The sequence below is a fragment of the Manis pentadactyla genome, chromosome 10, assembly GCF_030020395.1.
Source record: "Manis pentadactyla isolate mManPen7 chromosome 10, mManPen7.hap1, whole genome shotgun sequence".
In the NCBI taxonomy this organism is placed as follows: Eukaryota; Metazoa; Chordata; class Mammalia; order Pholidota; family Manidae; genus Manis; species Manis pentadactyla.
The window spans coordinates 106,613,458-106,620,596 of record NC_080028.1 but is presented as its reverse complement, the minus strand read 5'-3'; positions in this window follow the sequence as shown (position 1 = coordinate 106,620,596).

Below are 7,139 nucleotides of genomic sequence, written 5' to 3'. Positions count from 1 at the left end.
GCAAATTCCCAAATCCTCTCTTGAGTTTTATTTCTATTCCTTCCCATGCCAGCTGGACACTTCCAACTGGACTGGCCCTTCAAATTTAATAAATCAGAAACTCCGCACATCTTTGATGCCCAAACGTTTATCCTTCTAACTTTGCTAGTGCAGGTAACGGTAATGGTACTGTTGTGTCAGGCTTTAAAAGGGAAGTGATGTTTTGCTTTGCCTTCTCCTTTTCTTCCCATTCCAGGAAGGGGTAAGTTCTGGCTACTCCTTCTCAGCAGTCTGGTCCCCACTTGTTCCTTCCTTTTTAGTCGTTGTTTACCACTTGGTGCTGACCCTCGTTAGCTCACCTTGGGACCGCGGCGCTCTAGGGGAATGTTCACCGCCACCATCCAGGCGGACGCTGGTTTCCGTGGCTCTCAGCTCTGCCGCTCAGCCGCTGAAGATGCCCCAGAGCTTTTCACACCCAGGAAATGAATGCCAGGGGCCTTTCAACTTGGCCAAATCCCACACTTTCTAATAACACTTATAAGCGAGCTTTGGTGTATAAATAATGATGAGCATTTCAGAGTAAGGAAATTTCTACACTTCCTCCTGTCTCTCTGCTTTGTACTCTTTGCACAGAGTAATAACTCATTAGATGGTTCTTACCCTGCCAAGTAAAATACACAGTAGCACATATGAATGGAAATAATCAATTTTGGAATATATCTTAGGGTTTCAGTGTGGAACATGCCTTCCTGAAATCAAACAGGGCCAAGCAATTTCTGTTTGCAGACTTAATCCTGTAGTTTTCTGTCTGATAAACCTGTTTCTATATCTTCTGGCTAATTTTTTTATAAAGGTATTATTGATATACACTCTTATGAAGGTTTCACATGAAAAAACAATGTGGTTACTACACTCACCCATATTATTGTGCCCCCCCATCTCCATTGCAGTCACCGCCTATCAGTGTAGTAAAATGCCACAGAGTCACTATTTGCCTTCTCTATGCTACACTGTCTTCCCCATGATCCACCCCCACGCCATGTGTGCCAATCATAATATGCCTCAGTCCCTTTCTCCCTCCCTCCCCACCTGCCCTCCCCCACCCCTCCCCTTTGGTAACTGCTAGTCACTTCTTGGAGTCTGCTGCTGTTTTATTCCTTCAGTTTTGCTTCGTTGCTATATTCCACAAATGAGGGAAATCATTTGGTACTGGTCTTTCTCCACCTGGCTATTTCACTGAGCATAATATCCTCCAGCTCCATCCATGTTGTTGAAAATAGTAGGATTTGTTTCTTTTTTATGGCTCAGTAGTATTTCATTGCATATAGGTACCATTTCTTCTTTATCCATTCATCTACTGATGAACACTTAGGTTGCTTCCATATCTTGGCTATTGTAAATAGTGCTGCAATAAGCATAGGGATGCATATGTCTTCTGGAATCTGAGAACTTGTTTTCTTTGGGTAAATTCCTAGGAGTGGAATCCCTGGGTCAAATGGTATTTCTATTTTTAGTTTTTTGAGGATCCTCCATATTGCTTTCCACAATGGTTGAATTAGCTTACATTCCCACCAGCAGTGTAGGAGGGTTCCCTTTTCTCCACATCCTCACCAACATCTGTTGTTGTCTGTCTTTTGGATGGCAGCCATCCTAACTGGTGTGAGGTGATATCTCATTGTGGTTTTAATTTGAATTTCCCTGATAATTAGAGATGTGGAGCATCTTTTCATGTGCCTGTTGGCCATCTGAATTTCTTCTTTGGAGAAGTGTCTGTTCATATCCTCTGTCCATTTTTAACTGGGTTATTTGCATTTTGGTTGTTGAGGTATGTGTGTTCTTTATATATTTATATAAAATAACCCCTTGTCAGATATGTTATTGTTAACATATTGTTATGTTATATAACAGATTGTTAACCCCTTGTCAGATATGTCATTTACAAATATATTCTCCCATACTGTAGGATGCCTTTTCATTCTGTTGTTGGTGTCCTTTGCTGTACAGAAGCTTTTTCACTTGATGTAGTCCCATGTGTTCATTTTTGCTTTTGTTTCCCTTGCTCAAGGAGATGCATTCAGGAAAAAGTTGCTGATGTTTATATTCAGGAGATTTTTGCCTGGGTTTTCTTCTAAGAGTTTTATGGTTTCATGACTTACATTCAGGTCTTTGACCCATTTTGAGTTTACTTTTGTGTATGGGGATAGAATAATCCAGTTTCATTCTCTTACATGTAGCTGTCCAGTTTTGCCAACACCAGCTGTTGAAGAGGCTGTTGTTTCTCCATTGTATGTCCATGGAACCTTTATTGTATATTAATTGACCATATATGCTTGGGTTTATATCTGGGTTCTATTGCATTGAATCTGTAGATTGCTTTAGGCAGGATGGTCTTCTGACTAATTTTTGTGGTTTGTCTGGGAAAAGGAGGTTACGCCTTAATTATTGAATTAGTTATCCTTTTTTAATGAGAAAAATAAGCCTCTCTTCTAAGAAAGTGCTATTCATGTATACTAGTATGTGTGATAAAATTGAAGTTCCATTAATTCAGAAATTTTACTGTTTCTTTTGTGCAAAAGTAAAATTTCCTGTTCCAAAAAAATTATCTATAAGATACAATTCCCCTATTTGGATGAATAGTCATAGTCACTTAAATATTCCTAAGAAGCATAATAGCCAGCAATGTGAAATTTAGACTTAAAATTTTAATTATAAGAAAAGATTTTTAATTGTAAAATACCTTTTATCATAAATGATTGCTTCTAAAATCTGGATGTATCTGTAATCAATGTCAAATGAGACTTTCCAGCTACCAGGGAGAAGGTAAATTGATAAGTAGTTGTCAGTGACTAGACACAGACAAATTTAACATGTGTGCAAACTGCTGATCATTCAATTGACATCTCAGATAAGAGCTTTCCATTAGTTTGCCCCAGGTGATACATTGAAAGTGCTAAACTTTGGAGAATACATAGAGAATTTTCTAAGATAGAAAAGATTGGTGTCACCAATATAAGTGCCATAAAAGTCTAGCACTGCAGCATAAACTTTCATCTGTTGAAAGGTCCCAGCTGTTTTATAAAACAAGCTATTCAAATCCCAGTGGTACATCATTTAATTACTAGAAGCAAAACCACAAATTTAGCTAAAGAGAATGTTCATATGAATCCCTGGTCCTACTTAGGATGTCTCAGGATCATGATCAACACAATGACAGCAGTGTGTCATTACAACGGTGCCATCACTACCAAGGGCCGGGAACGGTTTAGAAAAGGCTTTATATTCTAAATGTGAGGAAGGCCTGTCTCTCTCAGCTTCTGCTGGTGGACTGCTTGCATCAGAATTCACTGAGACACTTGTCTAGAACTGACTGCACTCTTGGTGTCTGCTGCTCGTAGTCGTAATATGGAGGGTAGGGCCAGGAATATGCGTTTTAACAAACTCCCATGATGATTCTGATATAATTTAACATTTGCAGTCTCTCCTTAGTTTGAATGTAACACTGAGATATAAGTGGAATGAAATACATGTACCACTTATGATTAATGAAGCTAAAAAGATTTGTGAACATTTAATATAATGCTTTTCAAGTAAAGAGAAAGCTATTAAGGTGACTCCTACACCCAGCGGCATTGTAAAATGAGAGAACCATGATATTTTAACAGCGAGCTTGCAAGTCCTGTACAGAAGAATGCATTTGAGTTGCTTTATGGATGTTCGTAATAGAACGATAGGGGCATGATCCATGTATATACTCTAAGCTAAGTTACTTTTCTCACCAGGACAAGAGGTTCAAGATGCAGCCTATGGTGAAAGTTGGAAAAATGTAGTGCGTTGGTTTGAGGCAGTGGTCCAAGTCACCCAAGTTGGAACAAAACATTCAAATACTGTTTAGGAAAAAAAAGCCTTCTGGTGAAGATAAGAGTAGCATAAATGTAATTCTCCTTGCCCAGTGCCTGAGGATGCTTCCAATCAGGATGAGTTTCCTCCTCAGGAGACATTTTTGGCTATGATGCTGGGCTTGGGGACAGGAGGAAAAACCAGCAGCCAGAATCGCTGACCATCGCCAGTACACTAGCCCCCGAGGGACCTGCCGCAGCTTCCGCAGGGCTGGTCCAGAGAGCACCTCGGCTGGCTTCAGCTTCTAGGTCTGATTCTGGACTTAGACATAGAAAAGAAGAGCAAGAATAAAATACTGCTTTCTCTTCCACAAGAAAACAGAGCCATAGTTTTCAAGTGCAGCAGAGAAAAGCCAAAATCCCGAGCCCTGTGCCTGGAACAGTCTTTCCCTCAGAAAACAGAAGAGATTCCCAGACTGGCCAGTGATAGTGATCAAAGACCAATATAGGAATCTGAAAATTGAAATTCTTTGAAGAAGATGAGACAGGGGCTAGAAGAGAAAGCGCACAGGGGAGGGAGGGATGAAATGGCAAACGGGAGGGCATGGAAACCGCTGATGGAAAGGGCGACGATTACAACCAGAAGAAAGGCTGAGTAGCTATTTTGCTTATCCCAAAGGACTCACGTCCTCAAAACAGGAGTGAAAACAACTAAAATAACAACTCATGTCATCTTCTATATTAATTCAATCCTGACAATAGCTCTGTAAGGTGACCACTGCGTGCGACTGTTCACAAGAGGAGAAAACCAAGAAGTAGGCGCACTGAGTGAGAATCAGCCGACCAACCTCCTTGGTTTCTGCCAAGGAATCTTAATCTGGGGGGAGAGATGCAGGCACAGAGGATGTGAGAGATGCGTTGGAAGCCGCGTGGAGCAAGTCAGGAATCCGGTGGTCTGGGGACCAGCGGTGTGGATGCTGTCTAGAGGTGCCTGTGTGTCCTGAGCAGATGCTCCTGTCAGGGCTCTGGCTATGTCCTTTAAAGGCGAGATCCCCTTGGCTTCCTGTCCATTTTTAAAAGCTGGATCTCCAGTATTTTCATGAGGTGAATAAAATCCTCATATCCTTTCAACAATTTGATTTCATTTTAAGTTGGCCAGGGTCAGTTTCAGTGGTTTGCAACCAAGAAGCCTGACTGGAAAGGGAAGATAGGTGAGCACTTTAGGGTTATTTAGAGGAGAATGACAGACAAATAAAGAATTCTGTCTCACCTCCTTCATTTCAAGGACTTGCTCCTCTGTGGTGTTTTCAAGCTAAGTAAGTAGTGATTGCATGTGGGGGTCTCTGGAGAAGCCTCCCTGATACTCATCACTGGCATTCAGTGGATTTACATTTCCTTCAAGTTAAATATTTGAACTCTGTCTTTTCAAATTTTGTTTTACTGGCCCCAGCACATTCTTCCCTGATTCTTCTCATGCCTGCTTTTTTCTTGTAATTCCTGTCTCAGCCTAAATGCACCTCCCTCTGGGATGACCACCCTTCAGTAGATCCTCTCATGTTTCCTTGTCTTATACAAAGTCCATTTTCTTTTCTTGATAGCACTTCCCATCTCCATATACTTTCCATTGTTTGTTTACATTTTATCTCCCCCTGTCCACACCCCTGTAAGGTCTTTTCTGTCTTGTTTCCAACTGTATCTGCAAGCCTGGAACAGTCCTGAATTGAAGTGAATATTTTTTGGATGGATGGATCAGTGGATGAAGTTCAAGCTCCTTAGCCTGTCATATACTCTATTTCAAGTTGACTGAAGTTCATACACTTTTGTATTCTTGCCATGTGGTGGTGGGGGGAGTATATAACTTATTTAGTTAGTTAGATTTATTTATTTACTTATCCAAGTATCCCAAAAGTAGAGTTTAAAGAACTAAACAGATGCGGGATCTTACTATCTATAACTTCTCTTTTGTACATATCAAGGCACTTTGAAAGGAGTTAAATTGTACAGAAAACCTGGTATATCCACTGGTCCCCTTCCTCATAAAACATCTTTCCATACTGATACAGACGCAGATGAAGGGAATGAGCCAGTGCGGGCAGAAGTCCTATGGAGAGGGCAGGCCAGAGCGACACACACTGACCACACCACGCAGGACAGAGACCAGCATTTGGGCTCTGGGCCCCTGGTGTCAGATTCAGCCTGTGCCCTCTCACGAATTCTGCTCACTGTCATCCAGTAGTTGTGTGTCTAAATCCCTTCCACCATTCATTGCTTAAACATCACCTCTTCCAGGAAGTCTTGCCTGATCTTCCAGATGGAAGAAATTTCTCTCTTCTCTGAACCTCTTTTGTCCATCACTTTATTTACCAACTCCCTGGGTGACCACACAGGCTGTGTGTGCACTGCACAAATACGTGGCAGCGCTCCCTCTCTATTTGTATTTAATTCCCAGTAGTCTTAAGGCAACTCAAGGACACAATTCTCATTAACTTTATCTGTGTATTTCCTTTTTTGACAAAAACATTTCACTGGATTAATAATCCAGTTGTCTGTATCAGTATGAATTTGGATTGTCAATGATCTATTAGTTCAGTGAGAAACATTAAGGAAACCTATATATATTTTGGAAAATGGGTGAAAACTAGTTAGTGAAATGCTCTTAACAGTGTTTGGGTGTGGAGGGAGGGACGGACTGACCAGGCTGTGAAGCCCTGTGTTCTTTTAAAATTTTGAAAGTCACTTTATGTAGTCTCATGACTATTTCATGACTTCAAAGGATTCACAAGTTTATTGTTTTTGGTAATTCCTCAAGAGTGTTTTGTCTTCCCATTAAGAAGTTGTTCCAGTAATGCAAATTTAAGACATTAAATTAACAGTACAATTACACTGAGAGACTGTATTTCACAACAGTTACCCTATTGTTTTTTCTTTGCAAGTCATCTTGTCTTTTTTTCTTTAACAGTGTAACAGTCATTTGAACTGTACATCTGTTAACCAGAAGGCTGACCTGACTTCAGCTCTCAACGGCTTTCCTCCTGGTGGCTGTGCTGAAAAACTCCCACATCTCACTGCCATCTGGTGTCATTAGCCTCTGAAATCTTTCTAGGCAATCTGGGCTGAAGATTGTGTGTGTGTGTGTGTGTGTGTGTGTGTGTGTGTGTGTGTGTGTGTGTGTTGAAAGGCATTTTCAGGGGAATTTTCTTTCTTGAAATTACTTTTAGTAACTCAGAAAAGTTTAAACTCAGAAATATTTACAAGTTAAGTAAACCCCCTTATGCTATCAAATCTCAGTCACAGTATCAGGGTGTCTGTCCACAGAGCTCTACT